Source organism: Gracilinanus agilis, chromosome 1, assembly GCF_016433145.1.
Source record: "Gracilinanus agilis isolate LMUSP501 chromosome 1, AgileGrace, whole genome shotgun sequence".
Taxonomy (NCBI): Eukaryota; Metazoa; Chordata; class Mammalia; order Didelphimorphia; family Didelphidae; genus Gracilinanus; species Gracilinanus agilis.
Window position 1 is genome coordinate 76,690,982 of NC_058130.1, and position 24,306 is coordinate 76,715,287.

The window sequence follows — 24,306 nt, forward strand, 5'->3', positions numbered from 1 at the left end:
ATTCACTGTGCCACCTAGAAACATTGTATTAGGACCCTGCCTTGAGGTTGGCCTGGAATTACACTTTTTGAACAGAAGGTACATAGTAGTTTCTTCAAATAACCACACACCCAATGCTTACATTGCCTTCTTAAATAAGTCGTAGTCTTGCATATTTTCCAGCCAGCATTAAGCACCATAGACCTTTTCTTACTGCATAAAGAAGTTAAAGATTGTCATGGAAGAATTCTTCAGACTTAAAAAACTCAAATAAATCTTTGCAGTCTTTCCATTTATTTTAAAAGTTACCTCCTTTAAGCATGGTTTCCCCTTCATGGCTGGCATTTATATGGAGCTTTAAAATTTGCAAAGTGTCTTACAAATATTATCTCATTTTATCTTCATGACATCTCTGGAAGGTAGATGCCCTTATATCCCCATTTTACATTTGAGAGAACTGACACTGAAAGAAATTAAGGGACTTGCCCAGCATCATACCGTAATGATGAATTTGAACCACTAAGGCCATCCTGAACCCATGCCTAGCTCTCTGACTGCTGTACCAACTCGTTACCTTAAAATAAAGCCTTTTGAGCAGCAAAAACAAGATGTGGGCAGTGCTAGAATATAAGGAAGGTGTTTAAACTAAATTCACGTGTACCATTAAGTCTTTGTTATTTACAATTGTCATGAATTACCATGCCTAACTTTCTTTTTCAATTGCAAACCAAATTAATTTTTCCTGTTTTGTCTTTTCTACATTATAATCTCCTTGAGGGCAGCTACTGCTGATTCACTTTTGTATCATTTGTTCAGTCAGGGAGCATTTAATAAATACCCAATGTAATAAGATCATGGTTTTAGAGTTGGGAAGAATTTAGAAGTCCACTAATCCCCCCCCCCTTTTTATAGATGAAGAACCCAGGCCAAGAGAGCTTAGGTAGCTTACCCATGGTCACAAAACTAATAAATGTCTGAAATGGGATTTTAATCAGGTCTGACTGATTCCGAGCCTAACAATCTGTCTCTTATTCTTTGCTGACTGTATTTATGCTAATCTTCTACTGGGAATAAACATCATATACACAGATAAGGAACTATAAAATATTAACCAAGTAAATAAAGTTTAATTGAGGTCTAAGACATGGATAACTGGAGGTTCAGATTAGGTCATAGGTAGTAGATGGGAATTGAGTGGATCTCCCTTTAAAGCTATGGATTCTGTGAGATAACAGCAAGAAGAGAGAACAGTCTTGGCATCATAGGCAGACAGCCTGTGCCAAGTTAGCTTTGCCTAACACAGTGTCTTTAACATAAGGAGATATTTACTAAATTATGAATGAATCAAATAATGGTTGTGGACCACCGTTACCAATAACATACTTTTACAATATGTATTATAATATTTAATTCTTGTTCAAAGATGAGTTTTGTTCCCCCCAAAAAAGCTTACTCAACTAATAAGTAATAAATAATTACTGTTGTAATGCATAAATAGAAAACTTGGAAAATTTTGAAAAAGTACAATTAACACAACATTGCATAATTTTTACAAAAAAGTTAAAACCAATCCATCAAATTTACTTATGCAAAATATATTCAAAAGCAGATAAAAATTCAAAACAATCTTATTCTAAATTAAATCTTAAAAAAAACAAAAAATAAATTAAATCTTATTCCTCTTACACAAAACTGAACTTTTACATAGAACTGTATGTATGTAAAAGAACCCAAGTTGAGATGATGTTCCCGCTAATAGGACCGAGATGAAAAGAAGTTACAAAATACAAATTGTCTATGAAAAATATTGGAAAGTTAGAAATGATTGTACCAATTACAAGGTAGCATTACCTAGAAATAGAAGGCAAACTCTATCAGGCTTCTATAGCCATTGATTTTTTTTCCCAGCCCCTCTTGTTATATTCTGGAACAAAGAAGAATAAAGGGATTTGGCATATGACAAAGTTTCTATTGGTGATATATACTTCCACCCATTTGATTTGGGCTTCTGTGTCTTTTCTGACCCCTTTGTCTTGTTCTCAAGATTTCTCTAAGCTCAATGTCGGCTCCTGTAAATCAAATCCAATGTAAACCACTTAGCCTGCAAACCTCAGTGGCTGTTCTTATTATCTCCACTGGTGTGAGAAATTTGTTCTCTGTCCATTTTTTTAAAACTTTTGGCTTTGTGTGTTGGACTGCTTTCTTTTCAACACTTCTAAAACTATTACCCAGCAACCCCCATCCCATTCCAAAACTTAGTTACTTTCCTTTTCTCTTTCCCTCATCTGGGCAAGGCTGATTCTGATTCACTGGAAACCGAAACTCTGTGAAAAGGATAGCGTGCCCAACAAGATAAGCAAAATAGAGTCCCACATAAAGGTATCAGCTAAAATTTTGCTTCATTACAGAGTCGAAGTCTACAGGTCAGAATTCATTTGGATTTTAGCAGAGCTTCAACATGACCAGAAATAGAGAATTTCTGAAGCTAACAAGCCTCAAAGAAACCAACAAATTTGAAGTTATCTTTCATGAAATGCCTAAATAAAACAAAGTTCTTGTTTCCAGGTCTTACAAACTCATGATGAGGTTAGAAATCAGTCACAGATTTAAAGCTGTGATTTATAGTTATATGTCATAACTATAAATTCTGTTACATATCTGATAAAACTGTGTAGTACATTTATGCCCACATTGATTACACAAGAGGCAGTTAAGTGTCACATTAGTTGGAGCAATGGGCCTGGAGTCAAGAAGACCTGATTTCAAATCTGACCTCAGACACTAATAGCTGTGTGACTATGGGCAAGTCACTTAACCTCTATCTTAATCCAATGGAGAAAGAAATGACAAACTATGCCAGTATCTTCTCTAAGAAAACTTCATGGACTCTACCGCCATGATATAGGGCCAGAGAGATCACAAAGAATTGGATACAACTGAATAACTCAACAAGTATTTACACAAAGGTTCCAAATGTGTTTTAAAATATATGCACAAATCATGAAAGTTAGAAATGTAGCTTAATGAACTATTTGACTTGGAGTTGGTTCTGTTATCATTTTTGTAGTCTTGAGCAAATTGCTTAACTTCTTTGGACTATTGTTGACCTCAAAGATCTTGAAGGTTCCTTGCACCACTAAATCCTTGTTGTTAGTATGTCTAGCTCTTAGAGTTCTTATGCAGGAATATCACAAAGTAATTATGAACATTATTTCACATTAAAAATAATTCTATAAAATATGTTAAAAACTTTTAAAATAAGCCCAACACTGCACTAAACATATATTAGGTACAAAATACTTGATTCATCATTTATTTGTATACAAGTCACAGAAGTTTAAAGATCTCTCTCAAATACCTAAACCTTGTGTTCAAGGCTCTTAAAAATTACTTGGGGAGCAAAAGATGCTCATGAAAATGATTATGATATGCAGATGGTGAAAGAAGAAGCTACTCAGAGAAACTTTATGGCATAGAAATAAGTTCTGATTGGGGAGTTAGGTTAAGGGTGATAAACTTGAATTGGATTCTGAGGAAAAGAGGGATTCCAACAGATGTGTGTGAAGCCCCTTCCATTCAGGAGGGTTCTCATGATCAAAGACTCAAGAGATAGGAAAAGACAGTGATAAAATGAGTAATGGAGAGTAGCCCAGTTTAGCACAAAATGTAGAACTTGTGAGAGATAAGACAGATGATAAAGTGTCATAAATGGAAATATTAGAAATTGATACTTCATTTGGAAGATAATTCCTTGCACTCAGTAATTTTTATTTTAAGTTTATTTTTATTTTTGCAGTTACATATAGAAACACTTTTTGATAATTTTTTGACATTTTAAAACTTAGATTCTCTCCTCTCCTCCCCCTACCAAGACTCATATCAATTATATCTGTGCTTTTATTTAATATGTTTCCATTTTGTTCATATTATGATAGTGATAGAAAATATATGTCTCTCATACAATAAAAATTTCATGAAGGAAATACAGTGGAAGATGACATGCTTTGATCTGCACTCATATTCTAACATTTCCTTCTTTGGCTATGGATAGCATTTCACCATGAGTCCCATGTTATTTTAGACTTGTTTTGCTGATAATGGTTTAGTCCTTCCTAATTGATCACTGTGTAATATTTATGTTAGTATACATATATATATAGTATTCTCCTGGTTCTGCTCACTTGCATCAGTTCATGTAAGTCTTTCCATGTTGTTCTAAACTCATCCTTTGCATTGTTCCTTAAGGTGCAATAGTATTCCATTACAACTGTATGCCTCAACTTGTTCATCTGTTCCCCAAGTGATGGACAAACCTCCAGTTTCCAGTTCTTTGCCACTACAAAAAGAGGTGCTAAAAATATTTTGGAACAAGTCACTCCTTTCCCCTTATCTCTCTCTGTGGTACTGCTGCATCAAAGAGTATGTCCTGTGTTATGGCCCTTTGAGCCTGTGATTATACCCCTACTTTTATGTAATTATGTAATTACTTTTATGTAACATATATTTGCTTTTTGGAATGGTTGTATCAGTTCACAATTCCACAAACATTGTATCAGTGTCACAATTTTTCCACATTTCCCAACAATATTTATCTTTTTTGATCATGTGAGACAATCCTATAGTTACAAGGTGATATTTCAGAGTTGTTTAAATTTACATTTTTCTAAACAATAGTGATTTGGATAATTTTTCCATATGGTCTATAGATAATTTAAATTTCTTCCTTTGAGATCTGCCTGTTCATATGTCTTGACTATTTCTAGATTAGGACATAGTAAACTCTTAACTGCTTTTATGATTGATTGAATTCTTCCTTTTCATATTTTAATGGCAGTATATTATATGTAAATCATCTATGCTAGTATAATTTCTGAGCCACATGGAGTCAATAGACATAATTTTTTCATTAGAAGGTCTGGGGAAAATAGGCAAAATAATAATCATTACCATAACTAACATGTAACATTGCTTATTGGCTCTCTTTATTACACATGTAAAGAAATTGAATCTATGAAAGGTTGTGACTTGATCATGGGTTGCAAGTGTTTACAGTGAGATTTTATTGTTTGTAAACAGTGATATCCAAAACTTTTTAAAAATCACATACCATTACATAATCACATCAATAAAAATAATTGATTTACTGTATTAATATATATACTTAGTTTTTAAATGAATTGTACTTATGTTCTTGCATTAATAATTATATCCATTATAAAACATAAAAATAGAGCTGTACCATACTTTATCCCATGGGAACTCAAGGTCCTCTCTCTGTGATTGATTTTTGAACAATCACTTTGATTTTGTCTTGTCTTAGGCCAAGCACTCTACTTCCAGATCATTTCTATGTCTTATTGTTATATACTTCATGTCTTCTTTCCAACTCTAGCAATGAAAACAGTCATCAACTCTCTACCATCTTGGAAAGGAAACCTCAATCAATCCAAGATGCCATGATCGTGCCATCTGACTTCTCTGCCTACTTCTACTCTGTGTGTGCTATCTTCTTTCTATTGGAAAATAACCTTTTTGAGGTCAGGGACTATCTTGTGTATTTTTATGTGCATCCCTAACACTTGGCATAATTTCCTGGAATGTAGAGTATACATAAGCAACTCTTTATTAAGCAGGAACCTTGCCAAATACCAGGGACAAAGAGAAAGGCTAAACTGACTCTTGTCCTCCAGGCATGTACATTCTAATGGAGGAGACACCATGTAAATAACTAGGTATACACAAGATGTATATAGAGTAGGTGAAGGTCTTCTGAGCAGTCTTGAAGAAAACCAGGGAGATGAAAAGGTAGAGATGAGGCAGAACATTGCAGGCAAGAGTGATGGTAATGCAAAGGGCGATAGGCAGGAGAGAGGGAGTATTTTTGGTGAAGTAGGAGGTGAGATCCTCCACTTAGCTCAACGGATGCCATGGGAGTCTTGGGAAGAGACAAAAAGGTATAGAATAGAGCAGCCACTGAGGGAACTGGAATAGCCATTCATTAATCTGGATGGCAACAGAATGTTTGCTTGCTTCAGTTTAGATTAGATAACATAAATAATGTAGAGATCTCAGTCAGCATGATTTTATGATTTCCTCCAAATTCTTTCAGGGCTATGTGAATAGGATTGAAGGAGGTAGATGGTATTCTAACCCAGGTTGGGGCTTCCTAAGGTATGATCAGACAAGGGAGCACAATAAAATTATGGGTGTGAGTAGGTGAAGAGTTAAGTTGATTCACTAAGAAGTTGAGATAAGGAAAGGGAGAATGGAGAGGATATGGTAGTGGTATCAAACACATTTCCCACAGTACTTTCATGTGCTTCCTGAACCAGATTAAAATGTGATTGGGGAATGTTTAAAAAAAATAAATAAAAATACAATAAAACATAGATAATATTACTTTTTAAGACTAAATCAATATACTGCCTAGAAGGATATTTATGTATAGATTAGAGGCCTGTGTTTCAATTTTGATTGGAGGTAATATCCTGAGCGAGGGCATGGTAAGAGAGAGGGGGATTGTCTGATGTGAGAGATGGCTGTGGAAGTAGAAATGATGAGATTAAGCAACTGATTGGTTATGGGGATGGGGAGAAGGAGAAGTTGATGATGATATTGAAATTAAGAAATCTTAATGACAAGAAGAATGGTGGTATCCTCAGTAGTAGGGCAGAAGTTCTAAAGATGATTGGGGTTTGGCTGCAGAGGAAATATAAAGAGATCTGTGGTACAGATGTATGTGAGTGAATGTGGGTGGGAGATTCTTACTGACCAATACCTTTGAGTGCAGAGCCTTTACATTGAGTTATATTTGGAGTATCTCCAAGGTGATCTGGAAAGACCATTAGATGGCACAGTAGATAAAGAGCTGGATTTAGAATCAGGAAGACCCTAGTTCAAATCCTACTTCTCATGTGCAAGTCACTTTATGTCTATGAGTCTTAATTTCCTTATCTGAAAGTAGAGATCAGATTTGTTGTGAAGATCAAGGGAGACAGCATATATAATGCATTCTGCAAACATTTAAATTATATAAATATATACATATGGTCTAAATTACATAAATATACCTAGTATATGTTTATGTAAGTTATATAATAATTTATATACTTGTTTATAAATGCTACCTATTACTACTAGATGTAGGATGGGGATTTTTCCTTCTGTTAGCTGCTTCAGGTGCCCAGGCCCCTGGGAGGTTATGCTGGGGCATCCGCTGCAAGCCAATGTTGGGAGGAAGTTGGGTAAAATGCTGAGCCATAACAGGCGAAAAGGGTGATATAATTATGTTGGAGATAAGTCCTTGCTTGGTTCTCTGTGTTGGAGAGAGACAAGAACTGTCTTCCTGCTCTTTAGTGGGTTGACAAGGAGCCTCTTGGAGGTTATGCCATCCCTCCCACTTTAAAGACCATTGAACTATACAATCTTTCCATAGAATGTAACTCCTTTAAAGGCAGGGGCTATTAGAATTTAGTCTTATGCCCCCAGGACCTAGCATAGTGCTGAGAACATAATTATTGTTCAGTTGTTTTAGTCACGTCTGACTCTTTGGGATCCCATTTGGGGTTTTCTTGGCAAAGGTTCCAGAGTGATTTGCCATTTCCTTCTCCAGCTCATTTACAGGAAACTGAGGCAAACAAGGTTAAAAAACTTGCCTAGAGTCACACAGCTAATAAGTGTCTGAGGCTGGATTTGAATGAAGGACTTCCTGTCTAGCATCCTATCTATCACCTAGCTGCTCTAGAGGACATAATGGGTGATTTAAAAATGCTTGTTGATTGATTGCAACCAGAGGAATGAGGCAGTTTCTGTTTAATGACTGGGGAAAAAAAACCCAACAATACTTTTTATGTCACTTCCCAGTACCTCAGTTTCCTTATCTACAAAGTAAGGATATTTTCACCCCAGAGACCAAATAAGATACTGTATGTAAAAACATTTCATTCAGTGTAAGGCAATGCATAAATTATATGTGGACAATCTGCTCCTTCCTAGTTCACTTTTTTTTTTTATTTTAAACCCTTAACTTCTGTGTATTGACTTCTTGGTGGAAGATTGTAAGGGTAGGCAATGGGGCTCAAGTGACTTGCCCAGGGTCACACAGCTGGAAAGTGTCTGAGGCCAGATTTGAACCTAGGACCTCCCATCTCTAGGCCTGGCTCTCAATCCACTGAGCTACCCAGCTGCCCCCCCAGTTCACTTTTACATGATAATAATAGCCAGGGTTTATATCATACTTGCTATGGGCCAGGAACTATGCTAACTGTTTTAAAAATATTTGATTTTTAAAAAATATTTTAAAATATCACATTTGATCCTTACAACAACCCTTCAAGGTAGGTGCTGTTATTGTTCACATTTTACAGTTGAGAAAACTAAGGCAAGCAGAAGTTAAATGACTTGTCCAAGAATACACAGCTAGTAAGTATCGGAGACTGGATTTGAACTTGGATTTTCCTGACTTCAGGCCCAAAGCTTTATCTACTTGACCATGCCTGTGATCATTGTTTTTTTGTCTGCAAAGCTAAAGTAGATCACTGGTAATTGAGGCGTGTATAGAAAGCTAGTCTTTGTAATTTGTCTACTTTTTAATCCCAGTGACCTCCTTTACAAACTAGTCTTTTTCTAGCAGCAGCAACAAAACCTGTGCTGTAGCTGCCACACCGATAGTCATTATTGTTCTCAAAGACTGGATGGAAGGGCCCAAACAATAGAGAAAGGAGGTTGCCTCACCATATATATAATCAATCCACGGTTCAGTGCTACAACCCCGCTGCTATTTGGAATGCTTAGGGTCAGGTTTCCATAATTCCTTTGGGAATCCCAATCCCTATTTTGAGAAACACTGGACTAGAAGGTTATCGAGTATCATATTTTCAGCAGAGTAGTTAAAGGTACCCCTCACTTCCTGGCGGTGCTCAAAAATAGGGGGAACCCTACTTTTGAAATAAGCCAACTTTTTGAACTCGATTTCTAGGTTGGCTTTTTTAATCTACCTCAGTATTCTGGAAGCTTGGCTACAACACACTTAAAGCTACCTTCAGATAGAAGAAGAAATGCTATTGAAGGGAAGAAAATGAAATGTTATTCTTATTGCATTTGTATTATATAAAGATGTTCCTTCTTTTAACTATGACAGAAACAAAACACCCCAAAATTATTAGATTGGACCTTTTCCCCCTCCTCGTTTACAAGTAAATGTGGCAACAGTTTATGGATTGTTTACACATTATGAAGGAACTGCGTTGTTTGGCCAGAGAGCAGTTTCTAAAATAAAGCTCTTCTACTGTAAGACATCAGTTGTTTCAATACGTTGATCCTCATTCTTCAGAAACCATCATTTTATAAGTAAGTTGAAGGTGGGTTTGGCTGCTAGGGGTTTGCTGGAAGAGAAGAGGAGAGAGAAGCTAGATTAACTTTCCTGAGAAACTTTTTCAAGGCTGTGTTCAGTTCAATCAGTTACTCATTATAGTAGAAACTGGCTCATCAGATTTCACTGCCTTTCAGTTATGTACAATAGTAATAAAACCTCAAATGGAATTGTTTTTTATCAGTGAGGAGCAGTAATGCATTTCAGAGCTGAACACTTTTAGCTGAGCTATTGTTCTGTGGTTTTAATTTTGGAATCTCTATTAGTTTTTGGCATCCTTTCCTTTCATACTTTATTAGAAGGAATATGAGACAGCATCCATTTTTCCCAGCCCTCCCTATCCCCAATATGATTCCCTTCCTGTGAAGCTTGTTGGAGCAAACATTCATCCTCCTTACCATTTCCTTCTGTTTGCCTAAAGATGAGGTTTTAGTTCCCTTCCTGAAGGGAGCATTTGCACAAACCTTTTCTGCTTTCTCATCTACCACTGATGATCAAGACTGTCTCTGCTTTCTTTTCAAAATGTACATTTTATCGATGTATTTTATCTTTAACTCACAGTCTTTTGGGTGGAGGGAGACTATTCCACCCTCCTCCATTGAATGCTCTCTTGAGATAAAGAACAGTCACAAGCATTTGAGACAGTGATAGGACCCAAAGATGTCTGCCACAGTTTGGTCTGCTAAGTTCTTTGTGTCTGTGGGGCACATCATGAATCTAGCCCTGGGCAGGGAGCTTGGAGGCTAAGGAAGGTATGTGTTATTATCTGTTTCTCAGGATCTTCATTGGTTTTTCTGTTCTTTCCTGTACAGCTTCCTGCTAGTGATCTTTTCTCCAAATTATTGTAGTCATTTTTTTTTCTGTGCATGTATACATATATCCTTCTGGTTCTGCTTCCCTCTCTGTATTAGTTTATACAAATCTTCCCCTGTTTCCTCTGAATTCCTCATGCTAGTATTTTTTTTAACTATTTGAAAAGGTTCCATTAATTTATATACCATAGGTTTTTTTTTCCCAACCATTTTGCAACTGGCAGGTCTCTGTTTGATTTCCAGTTCTTTACTATCCCTGACAAAGCTGTTGAGTATTTTGAAATATGTGTGTGTGTATTTGTATATGTGTATATCAGATCTTTATTTACATTTTTTGATTGGGGCTAGAGGGATGAGGATGTATATCCCAACAGTAGGATCACCTCATGGTTTTTAAATTAAACTCTGAGCCAAGCTACTCTGTTTCTCATTTTGTTAGAGAAATCACAATTTTAATTCAGTTCCAAACTATTTATTAAGTACCTAACATAATAATAATTTATATAGTTATATACCAGAGGCTTTCAAAATATTATCTTACTTGATCTCAACAACTGTAAGAGATGGGTGCTATAACTAACTCTATTAATAAATAGATAAAGAACTGAGGGCAAAGAGAAATTAAATGACTTGCCCCAGGTTCACATAGCTAGTAAATGTGCTAAGCGAATTCAAGTTTTGGGACTTAAGGCCCGACACTCTATCCACTGCATCAATTGGCTATCTCTAATGTCTTGGGAAGACCGCAATAGGTATGATATAGACACCATTGTTTAAGAGCTTATAGTCATTTAGAAAGAAAGATGTGTGCAAAAATAATTGAGATAAGGTTTAATATAGTGCCCTAAATGTAATAGAGTGATTATGGCAGCTGTAGTTTTGTATAGATCAAATGGTTTTCATGACTGACCAGAATAGAGCAGATCCCAGAGCATGAGAGGCAGAAAATTGTTCCCAACAATGATCTGGTCCACTCAGCCTCATCACTTGCTATTATGTCATTTTCTTGGGGTTAGGGAAGCTCACTAGACATCATTTCTTGGTACTGAGATGTTTGGAAAGCTTTATTTTGTAGAATCTCCTCACTTGAAGCATAGGGAAGACAGAAACCTTTGAAGTTCATTGACTCTACTGGGTCCATTGGCACATGATCATAAAAAATAGGGATCTGTTTGATGCCTTTGTTTAATAGAGTTAACAGAGCTGTGTTGGATTAAAAATGCATACAGCCTAATAGTTTGGAAAAACACATTTCCAAGTGGATACTGGTGATGAGAGACCTCTTTCTTGTCTGGCACTCTGATTTTCTTTGGAAAAATAATGTTTCTTCAGAGAGAAGTGCTCAATCATATCAGCGATGATAAGAACATAAATAAAATAATAGGAAGCCAGGTTGTAGATAGCAGTTTCTCTGAAGGACATAATTTACTTATTGTAAAATGAGAGAGACAATGTGTTATAGGGGGTTGACTGATCTTGGGGTCAGGAACATTTGGATTTTATTTCTGCCTGTCACATAGTAGGTGTGAAATCTTGATTAAGTCATAACTATGTAGCAAACAACCTTTGAAGATGATGTAAGTTATAGGTAAGTTGCAGATTTGCATTTGTAGTGAAAATTTATAAAACATACTGTGAATGTGCCAGACTGATAAAATCAATCAATCAATTAATATTAAGTTCCTACTATGCTCTAGATATTATGCTAATGTAAGAATTAAATTTAGGAAATTGGCTGTAGATTAATAATTTTATTAAATCAAAAGTAGGAGGTAAAAAGAGGGGAAAATAGGAGAGAGGTATAAAGGTACTTAACTTTCTAATCTGTGTCTGCCATTTTTGGCCCCCTACCACACCAACACTGAGGTGAGCAGTCACCAGGAAACATGGAAGTCCAGAGTACTTGAGCTCTTCTTCTGCCTCAATTTATCCAGCCTGTTCTCCACCCATTAACATGTGATATCTCAGGAGCCAGTCATGGTTTTCTAATTTGCCTGGGCCACTCAGTGGACAGTCCAGGGGGTATTGTAGGAAAGATCATCCTGACCTCCTGGACTCATGATATTCTTGACTCCATTGCTCCATTTTGCTGGCTGTTGTTCTACCCTTGTGACTAAATTTATCCAATGATTTTCCTCACACAGTTCTCACTCCTGGCCTGAGTTCAAACTCATGCCAAGTACCCATAGTCAAAAAGGGGAAAAAGAATAAATTCCCTTTTCAAAATCCCCCCTGTGATTCTATTGGGAGACCAGCATGTTAAAATCTTAAAATCTCCTCACTTGGGGTTTCTGGGAGATTAACACACCAAGTCTCCCCAATGAATCATTTCTCATAGCCAGCTTATACATCTAAAGATTCTCTAACTAGAAGTGTATAAAATATTGCACTTTACGTGGAGGGAATTACAACAAATTGAGGAATAAGAGGGAAAGAAAAGAAAAAGGAGAAGGAAAACAAAAAATGATTGATAGACACATTGACAAAAATCCAATTGGGGGCACTCCTCTTTGGCATAAGAGTTTACACTTAGAATAAATGATAGGTTCAACCTCCTTCAGTTCAGTTCATTATATCCCAAAGCTCATTCTGGATCTTTTGATGTAGTGTGTGGTTTCTATAGACATTCTTATGGCACCTTCTCCAAAAGATCCACTTTCCCTGATTTGAGGTGTTGGTGTTTTTCTTTTCTTAAAATTGCTTTAAAAGATCTTAAGCCTTGGATTTGAGGATAATTATACAATCCCCCTTAGGAGGGTGTTGACCAACACTAGGATCACCCCGAGACACATACCTGAGTTATGAGGTATATGAACCAATTCTCACAAGAAAACCAAAACCCCCCAAACCAAATAGAAGATAAAAAATTAAATTCTGGATCAAAATGTGTGTTTGTATTCATATCTCTTATGTGTATAAAATTACAAGTAAAAATAAAACCATAACAGGTCCTTGAATCACCAGTAAGGCCAAATTAAAGTGGCTTGTGTCCTACAAGCTTAGAGAACAATTGCAGCAATATTGCACTTACCAATCAGCAGCTAGGACTGACTGTGGGAAATTGCTATACTATAAAAGAGAAGGGGACAAAAGTATGAGGTAAAAGGGAAGTATGAGTCCATGGTCATATTTTACCTTCAATCTCAGGAAGAGGGGAACTAAAATAAAAGCTAAACAAAGGTACTTGTAGAAACCTGGCACAGGGAAGTCCAGTGTCTGAATTTGTCAGCCATTTCCTTGAACCTCAAAACATGTCCTCTGTCTTATCATAGATTCTCATGAATCACACAGGGATTTTTGGTCTCCTTGACCTTGTGCTTCTTTGCACTGTGCAATGACTCTTCAGTGATCCCTTCTTCTGAAACCAGACAGTTATTAAAGTCCGGTAATACTTAACAATAAATGGCAAGCTTCCATAGTCTAAAGCTTTTGGGTATGCATTGGTATTATGTATTGTAAACTTATCCTTCAAAACAAAAAAAAAAAACATTAATACAAAAAATAGGAAAAGAAAAAAATATAAAATATCCTATTTAAAATAAAGAGAAAAACAATAATAAAAAATTCAGAAATTCATATTGCACATCCCATTTGACAATGAGTCAGCCAAACAGAGGAGTAACAAAGGATTTCTCACTAAAAGTGAACTCTATTTCCTTTCCAACTTGGCCATGATCTATGGTATGATCCTAATTCAAGAAGTCAATCCATGAACTGAGGTAGTATCTCATTCTCGCCTTGTCTCAAGTCTTAGAATTTTAGTCCAATTATTTGGCCTGTCATAGCAAGCTTTCATTCCCTTTTATAATGTACTCCTAACCTCACATAGATGCATGTAACCTTCAACAGAATTTGGATCCCAATTAGAATTTTTAAGGGGTCAATGTACTGCATCCTCATTCTGGGATCTGTTCCCATTTACAATAGAAAGGACCATGTTTCTCACCTTCTGTTAATTAAGCATGTAATAATTCTGTGATGTCTACCCAATGTGGATTATATGTTTGATATATACACTCAAACTTTTTAATTACCACTATCACCACCTCATCAAAGGAAGGAGTTTTTCCCTTAAGTCTCTCGATGTCTTGTGGAGAAAAAGGTGTATGATTTCTACTATTTACTAAATTCCCTCATTTACCATAGGTGGGAATATCCCTTCAAAGGGGAAAGGCCTGTATTGGAGTTGTCTTTGATTACCGGTGCCTAGTTTGTTGTTCAGGTTGGAGCTGAGTGGGTGGAGAAAGAGGGAGGAGAGGTAGTGAAAGAGCAGGCAGGTGGAGAGAGGGAATTGGTCAGGAGGGAGAGAAGGAGGCTGGGCAGAGAGGGGGCGGAAAGGAGGTGAGAGAGGGAGGGAGAGATACTGGGCAAAGGGGAGGAGAAGACAAGGTTGAGCAGTAGGGAGGGAAAAGCTGGGCAAGGCAAGAAAGAAAGTGGGCAGAGTAAGGCAGATACTGGGTACTGTAAGAACAAGGATAGGCAAGACAAGGGTCAGATGGTAAGGGGGGTAGAGAGGTGGGCTAGAATGAAAAGAGACAGGCAGAGTGGGAGGTGATGGGAGCATGGAAGGGGGAGGGACTGAAGGAATCAAGTCATGGCCTGGATTAAGAGGAAGAAGAGCCTTCTTGCAGGCAGACCAGGAAGAAGACAGAGTGTCTCTTCTGTCAGATGTAACTAAGGGTTTAGGGGGAGGGGCTGAAGGAGTCAAGCCAGAATGGCTTGGATCTAGAGAATGAATAGCCTCCTGGCTGGGGGACCATCAAGTGGTCCCTGGTTGTCTCTGACAAGATAGGATTTTCTCTAATTTTCATTCCTCATTAAAATGAGGCAAAAATACAGATGGTAATAAACATATTGGTATCCTTATGATTTCAGTGTTTGATGAAACCTTCTTTAAAAGCTTTATCTGAGGGACAGTTAGATAGCAGAGTGGATGGAGCACCATATCTGGAGTCAGAGGATCTGGGTTCAAATCTGCCCTCAGATACTTCCTAGCTGTGTGACACTTGGCAAGTCACTTAACCCCAGTTGCCTAGCCCTTTCCATTTTTCTGCCTTAGAATTCATTCTCTAAGATAGAAAGTAAGGTGTTTTGTTGTTTTTTTTAAAGCCTTATCTAAAGAGGAAAGGAATCAGACTGCCTCTTAGTGATGGTCAAGCTAATCTTTGAAACAAGTTTAGTTCCAAAGCCTTCAAATTTTTGTTTAACTATTTTCCGTCTCAGTGCCTCACTCCAGCCAAGAGGCAAAAAAGTAGTACATCACAATTGAAGTAGATTTCTTTGTCAACAGTCTAAAGATTGTCCAAAATGAACCTGAAGTAACCTTCCTTTATATTTTCATTCTCATATAGCAAAGTATTTTTCACTAAAACTCCTTAATACCTGATAGCCAAATAGTGCTATAAAGTTTGCAAAGCACTTTAAATACTTATTTGATCCTTACAACAAGACTGGGCTGTAATTATTGCAAGATTTTCTATCCCTATTTTATTTTTTCCATTTTTAAAATTAATTAATTTAGAATATTTTTCCGTGGTTATGTGATTCATGTTCTTTCCTTCCCCTTCTCTCACCCCACTCCTGGAACCAACAAGCAGTTCCACTGGGTTTTTTACATGTATCATTGTTCAAAACCTATTTCCATATTATTAATATTTGCAATAGATGATCATTTAAAGTCTACATCCCCAATCATATCCCCATTGAGCCATATGATCAATCATATGTTTTTCTTCTGTGTTTCTGCTCCCACAGTTCTTTCTCTGGATGTAGATAGCATTCTTTCTCATAAATTTCTCTGTATTGTACTGTATCATTGCATTGCTACTAGTAGAGAAGTTGACTGTGCCACAGTATTTTAGTCTCAGTGTATAAGATCCTCTTGGTTCTGCTCCTTTCACTCTACATCAATTCCTGGAGGTCGTTCCAGTTCACATGGAATTCATCCAGTTCATTATTCCCTTCAGCACAATAGTATTCCACCACCATCAGATACCACAATTTGTTCAGCTATTCCCTAATCGATGGACAACCCCCCATTTTCCAGTTTTTTGCCACCTCAAAGAGAGCTTTCGTACATGTATTTTCCCCTATTATCTCTTTGGGGTACAAACCCAGCAGTGGTATGGCTGGATGAAAGAATGGCTGGACCAATTCACAACACCAGTAATGCATTAGTGTCCAATTTATCCCTATTTTATTGAGGGAAAATGATGCTTGTCCTAATGGTCTGCCACAATCTTATAACTAGGAAGTATCAGAGACAAGATTTGAACCCAGTCTTCCTGCCTCCAGATTTGATTTGAACCCAGACCTTTCTGCCTCTAAGTCTAGAATTCCTTTCCAATTTCACATGTTGCCTTTCACTCAGGGTGAGGTCTATATAAAGTATATGACCACTTAAGAAAACATTTAAGTTATTTCAGTTGCATAGTATAGTTTCTGTCCTGGGATTAAACTGGTTGAGTTGCATCAGATTGCACCTTTATTAATAAATAACTAAGCTTGATCCGGCCAAAGGGCTTTGGCTTGTTCTCACTACCCAGCTTCATCCTTGAGTTCTTAATCTGGTGGAGGACAAGGAACTATTTATTCTTTACTTCAGATCCTTGGCTTCCACTTGCAACACTATAGGGAAACAGCTTGTTTTTCTTCCTGGAGGAGCCGAGTCCCAGGGCCACGAGAAAGCACGCTCAGGAAATAGGGGGCAGCTTTGGGACTTAGGAAAATATTGCCAGGTGATTTGTGAACCAGTAAGTTTTCTCATCATCTCCCTTTCTTTCAATTTGATAAGACTGTTCAAACTTCAGTATATTAGCACTTGTTTCAGGAAAGAGATATCCTTTTAGGTAGTGTGAATGCCCAACAGTGTGGTAGCTCTTTTTTATATCTGATAGTGGGGTATGAATGTATTTGTGCTTGGGTACAGTATATGTATAGATAGGCAAATTATCCACACCTTCAGAGCTCTTGCCTAATTCTATCAAGAGTTGGGTAATAGCTGTGGGATTCAGCTTTCTTTCTATTTAGATATTTCTTATGTGAAAATAGATCTGCTGTATGGTTGGATAATGGGTCATTCCCATACACCAGTACTTAGTTTAGAATTTTGTCGATTATTGAAAATCTATCTTTGCATATTTCTTATGTTTTGGGGAGATACCTGAAGAAAGTCTTTTTGTTTTACTTTATTTTTAAGTTGATTAAAGAGATTGCCACATTTTCACTGTAAAACTCTAATTTGGGAAGTATTTCTTAGATTGTTTTGACTGAATCGGTATCTTCATTGAGACCCCTCCTGACTTTCTAGTGCAGTGAATGTCCTGCCACTCCCTCCTTATTGGTCCAGTGAGAGGCACAAAAGACTTTAAAACCTCAAATGTTCTGGTGACTCCCAAGAAAGAGAAAAGCTGGACCCTTCACAGCTATTGTAAAAGGTGTCTTTTGGTTTGGATTGAAAATGGTCTTGATGTCAGGAGTTGATAACTGAGTTTATGATCAGCAGTCATGAATGGAATTGTACTTGTCAGCTGTCAAAGCTGGGAGTGGCACCATGATTGTGGCTTATACCTGTTTTTGCTTCAAGAATCTGACCTTTCCTTTAAAAAAAATAGCCTTAAGGTGATGCCTTCAGGGTGCCAAATTGAGAAGATCATAGGGTTTACAGCTGGAAGGGAATGTGCAGGTCATCTGGTCTAGCCCCTTCATTTTATAAAAAGAGGAAAGAGGAAAAGAAAGAAAGTTGTCTGATATAAACCAATCAGGGCGTTAAACAGCAGACTTCAGAATCCCAAGGCAGGTCTTTTGATGCTAAATCCAGGGCTTATTCTATTTCTGATGTTTTACTTCAAAGCTTGGCAGTTGATATTCCTCAAGAGCAGTTCTGACCACATCACTCTTGCTCCAGAGACTCCAGTGACCCTTTACTGTCCCTAGGGATAAACTACAGACTCTGGCATTACAACCTTTCACAACTGTCTTTCCAAATTAATTACCTGCTGTTCCCCCTCATAACTATATTCCAGCCAGGTCAGCCTAACTGCTATTCTCTTGTATACAGCCTGTAATCTTTCTCACCTTTGCCTTTGCCCCAGGTTGTCCTTCACTCCTGGCTTTTGGAGTCTTCTGTTCTATTAAGTACTAAGTTCAAATGCCACCCTTTACAAGAGCATTTTCCTGGCTGCCCCAGTTTTTAGTGGTTCCTCCTTGAAATTATTTTGTATTTAATGTTTTGGGTACATGTTTTTTCTGTGCCCCCAGGAGAAGGTATGTGCCTTGAAGGCAGACATTGCTTCCCCCGCCTTCTTTGTCTTCCTTGTGCCCTTCATAATAACCTCCCAGCCATCTAGGTGACTTAGCAAATTGAGGCCCTGAGATTAGACACTTGCTGGTTGTGTGACCCCGGGGTAGGTCGTTTCACTTTTTAGCCTCAATTTCTTTACATGTAAAATGAGGAAAATAATTACACCTGCCTCCCAGGATTGTTCTGAGAACCAAATTGAGTAATATTTATAAAGAATTTTGCAAACACTAATGCCCTGTACAAATACTAACTAACTCTTTTAGAGACAGGCACATAGTAGTTGCTTAATAAATGCTGACTGGCCTGAAATTCTGCCATTATTTTGAGCAAAAAAAGAAAGAACTCAGATTAGTTTGTCACCTCAAGCCCCCTCTTTGAACTTTTCCTTAGGAGCACTTCGTTATAGTGAGATGTAGTTTATTCTCCTGATTAGTGAAAAATCACATAAAAGCCTTCTGGATTCATTAACTTGTCCCTACACATAGAAATAGGGAATTGCTTAATAAAAAGGTCATTCTCTCTCTCTCCCTTCTCTCACCCCTTTTTTCCTCTCTCCCCATCTCCCTCCTACTCTGACCCATCTGGGAGTTCAGCTTACCCCATTAGAAGTCCATTGCCCTTTTTTTATAAAATACTTTGAAAAGCAAACATGGCGGTGCTTCCCAATGTTTGACTCTTCTTGGCATGTAGGCTATATTTCAGGTCATCCAGTAATGCTGTCCGTCTAGCCTGATTGGGCATGTATACATGACAGTGCCTTGGCTGGGGCTCATGCCAGACAAAAAGGAAGTGTGGGAGAATGGGTATAGGCCTTTTGTTTCAGCTGAATGCTTCTTCCCCCATGCATCCAGACAGGACTTAATTACACACACACACACACACACACACACACACACACACACACACACACAGTGTTAATAGTCTTTCTTATTACAAATCTCTGGAGAAGAATGTTCTTCCACCTCTGTTTTAATTTGGAATATTTAATTTTAAAAAAAGACATTTTCTAGGGTCTAACTCTAATTCCCTTTACCTCAGTTTAACTCAATTCCTATTCTTTTTGTATTGAGTGGTAATGGAAACCAAGCTGCATCTGTAGACTGATTTAATTTATTAGGAGTTAGTTATTCAGGTCATCTCCACCCTTCCTTCATTGCTTCCAGGCCTGTTATTTTATCATTTCTTAATAAGACCTATTTTCCAACTCAAAATATTTTTTTTTCATTTTTAGTTACAAAGTTTTCTGGTCTAAAGCCCTTGGTGCTAAATTTTTTCAACATTTTTGGTATCAGCCTTAGAATATTCTAAAGCACTTATTAAATCCTCCCATATGCCTAGCATCATCTTGGATATTGTTCTCCTAATTTTATCAGCAAAGCATATTTCCATGAAGGGAAATGTATTTTCACTTTGGTTCCCATTATGCAATTCCCAAATAGCATCAAATCCACAAATATTTATTGGCACTATAATAAGGTCTGTGTAGAATAGAAAGAAGTATGGAGAGTTGGGCCTTTTTCCTCAGTGAGATTATTCTCTAGCTTTTCAGTCTTTTGATGGGAGATGGTATTTCATGGGAAGTAGGCATTGGAGAGAGAGAGAGAGAGAGAGACAGCTCCCCCACTTTTCTAGAGCAGCCAAAGGGGTGGGGGGATGGTCAGGTAGAGATTTCCAATTATAACTGAGATTTGAAAGACGATGAGACTAAGCATATTTATTGAGATTAAGCATATTTATAATAATAATTTAAAAAATATTTTTGAGTGGCCAGACTAATTCTCAGTGAATATGAGGTTAAAACAAAGATTCCCCACTGTGATTTTAAGGCATTGGATAAACTAATCATAGCAGAATAGAAAGAGGCCTGTATTCTGTCTTAATGCTTCTTTTCCCTGCCCTTGCTCTTTCTACTGAGCCATACAGCATCTCTCCTAATATTATCTCTTTTGAACCCTTGAAGGTGGCAGTTCTAGAATAAATAATTATAAGCACAACATGACAGGCATCCAAGGGGAATCACTAGATATTATGATGTCAGGAAAATATATAATTCTGACAAGTCACTTAATTTATAAATCCTCTAGGCAGAGTTGGTGGTGATGTAGTGTGGCAAATACTTTGGTGCAGGAGTCAAGAAAATCTGAGTTCAAATTCTGCCTTAGACACTTAAAAGCCATATAACTGGGCAAGTCACTTACCCTCTCTCAGCCTCAGTTTCCTCATCTGTAAAATGAATGAATAAAAAGTAAAATGAAAATAATAGTACCTTCTCTCAAGAGTTGTTATGAGGATCAAAGGAGTTAACCAAAATAAAGAGCTTTAGGAACCTTAACACTTTATATAAATGCTAGATAGTATTACCATCATCATCGTTTTCAATGCATTTCTTTTATCATTGAAATCACAGGTTCAACTCATATCCTAATTTTTTAGATAATGATTAACTATTATTTTCAGAATTCTGTTAAATGTACTGCCTCAATGGACATAACTTTCTACCAAGAATTAAACAGAACAACTCTCCAGTTGCATCATTTTTAATCATCCTTTAATCTTGAATATCTTTTTAAGGGTAGATAGATCCAAACTTTTGAGTAGTAATGAGAAAACATGGCAAGTAATGCATTTCTAAAGTTTATCATTCTCCCAGTGCCTTGTTTATTAGCTATCTTGTCAGGATTTTCAGAATGAATTCTTTCTGGTCTCACCACTTGGTACAGAGGATATAAGTATGGGTCTTCAGATATATTCAGACTTATTTGACCATCTGTTCTTCCTAATGTAGCTCAGAGGCAAAGGCAAATTTATGGAGTACAAGGGTAGACTTGATTCTCTCAGGCCCCTAACCAGTTGCCTATTTCCTATCTCTCAGGAGAATATTCCTAGATATCAAATGTAGAGTAGGAGACATAAAAAGCCATGGAAAGTCATCTCTGATGGTAAACAGACCTATTCCTATTGCCTTGGCTTAATCTAAAGCAGAAGTTATTAACCTATTTTTGAGTCAGCTAACCTTTTGGCAGTCTGCTAAGTCCTTGTGGCCCCTTCTCATGTTTACTTTTTAATTCATATTTGAAGGGATTGCTAACTTTCAGTTAGATATAAGTGAAAATAAAGATGACATTTCCCCCCATCCAAATGAACAGATTCCAAAGAAATCTATCCCTGGTTCATCTGAAAGTAACTAGAGATAGTCATGTCTATGGGCAATAATTGTGCTCTCTCCCTTATTTGTTGTTTGTTCTAAATTTTCATTCTTTAGAATTTGTTTTATTGTTTCCAGTTGGCTTATGGAGTCAATAGCTTCCATTTCTCATTTTAGGATGTTATTTTCTTTGTTGAGCTTTTGTACTTCTTTTTCCATTTGTCCAGTTATACTTTTAAAGAAATTATTTTCTCCAGTGGTTTTATGTGTGTGTGTGTGTGTGTGTGTGCGCGCGCGCGCATTCTTTGCCATTTGACCAATTTTATTTTGGGAGGAGTTGCTTTCTTCAGTGAATCTTTATTTTTTTTAAACCCTTGTACTTTGGTGTATTGTCTCATAGGTGGAAGATTGGTAAGGGTGGGCAATGGGGGTCAAGTGACTTGCCCAGGGTCACACAGCTGGGAAGTGGCTGAGGCCGGGTTTGAACCTAGGACCTCCTGTCTCTAGGCCTGACTCTCACTCCACTGAGCTACCCAGCTGCCCCTTCAGTGAATCTTTGCTTATCTTTTACCAAGCTGTTGACTCATTTCATTCCCCATTTTTCTTTCACTTCTTTTATTGTGTGATTTTTTTTAATCTCCTTTTTGGACCTAATTCCTTTTCACATTTTTCTTTGATTTTTCATAATTTTCCATTTTGGCATTGTTGTCTTTTTCTGGACTTGTATTTTGATCTTCCCTGTCACTAAAGTAATTTTCTAAGTTTAGATTTTTTTTTCTTTGACTTGACTCATTTTTCCAGCCTATGTAATGACCTTGCCTGTGTATTGCAGTTCAGCTCTATTGTTGGGGTGGAGAAAGTACTGTCCTGAGCTTGTATTTTGGTATACTCCCATGCTTGGGGTCTCCCTGTCGCATTTAGGTCCTCCACATAAGTGGGGCAGCCTGGTTGGCTTGCCATGGGGAAACTTGAAGCTATTTTGTTCAAATGCTGCCTCTGCTGGACTGATCTGGATTCTATCCCTGTGTTCCCCAAGGAGCTGCATGGGTTGTGTTGCTCTTCCCTCCTACCCCAGTGAAATAAATTCTTCCTGCTATCCTTCCAGATAATTCTGGCTGCCTCACCCTGTCATTTGTTGGTTCTGCTGCCCCAGAATTCATTCTGAGGCTGTTCTTGTTGTTTGGAGGTGGGATGGAGTAGACCCAGAGCATTTCTTCTCTATTCTGCTATCTTAATTACCAGAAGCAGAAGACTCCTTTACCTGTATTTGTGCTAAGATTCACTCCTGAGTTTAATCAACTAATATTTTTAAGTAATTCTGTGCTAGGCAGTATGCTAAGTAGAACTGAGGATACAAAGACAAAGCAGGAACCATCTCTTGGGAAAAAAATAGCAAGAGGAACACCTCGGTATATTGGAAACAGTAATTGAGTTCCTTGCTACATGTCCTAGATATTGGATACTGCCCTTTCAAGCCAGGTTGCCCCTGTCCACAATTAGGAGCATAGTTTTCTTTTATTCTAAGGAATTTGGGGGATCCATTTCTCAGTCTTCCCCTGAAGGTCCTCCTGTAAGGACTTAATATAGCACAATTGTTGAGTAGATAAGTAAGCCTAATAAAATTAATGGCAACAGTAATGATAATGAAATAAAAAGTTGATGACCCTTCAAACTGTGAGCTTTTTATTTTGATGATCATAATTTCCATGTGCTGTCCTGAGGGTTTGTGGCAATGCTAGCTTCTAATAAGAGAATTGAAGGCAATCTCTGTGCATGCAACCTTGCTAATTCAAAGCAGCCTGGATGTGTTTTGTTTTGTTTTGGAATCAGCAATGGAAAGGAGGCAAGGAGTGAAAAGGTTTCTTATTATTTTTGCTTAAGCAGTTGTTGTGTCTGACCCTTTGTGCTTGGAAAGACATAGAAAGCATTGATAGATAAGAATCTTGAGTTTCAGATAAATCATCCAATAATTCCATTTATTTCTATTTTCCTAAAGTGGGCTTGTATTGATTGCATCCTTGGTTTTCAGGGTGTGCCTTCTTTTCCTTATAAGCAAACAATAATATGTCCCCACAGATAATAAAATTTAGTTCATATGGTATTGATTTGACTTGTGGGTTTGGAGCATGGATGCAAACCGGTGATGTGCTCAGATTGTCATAAAGCACTTCCAGGACCCAACACAGTGCCTTCCTCAGAGTAGGTGCTTAATAAATGTTTATTGAATGACTGATTCACACTTGGATTATGACTACATCTTGACAGTATCAATGTCCAGAGAGTTACAAATCTATATATAGCTTTCGACCAAGCAATTACAGCAATTTCCTAAGGTGATAAGGGAAAAAGAAAATGAATCCTATATGTTCTTTATCATTTACAGCAGCCTCTTTTATAGAAGTATTTTTATAGCTAAAAAAAACAACCTGGAAATGGAGGGGATGTCCAACAATTGGGGAATAACTAAAAAAGTTGTTGAATGTGATTATGATGGAAAACTCCTACACCATAAGAAATGAGCAGGTTATTTTTTTTAAGTGGGAAAACCTACATGAAATTTTGAAGAGTGAAACAATCAAAATCAAGAGAACTTTATATACAACAACAGAAACAGTTTGAAGAATGACTTGTGTGTGTGTGTGTGTATATATATATATATATATATATATATATATATATATATATATATATATATATA

At 37.2% G+C, this 24,306-nt stretch overlaps 1 protein-coding gene across 2 annotated transcripts in view; it reads left to right on the forward strand.

Moving 5' to 3' along the window:
* Positions 1-24,306, forward strand: part of COBL (cordon-bleu WH2 repeat protein) — a 351,447-nt gene that overhangs the window by 84,858 nt on the left and 242,283 nt on the right. The gene's annotated exons all lie outside the window — the stretch shown is intronic.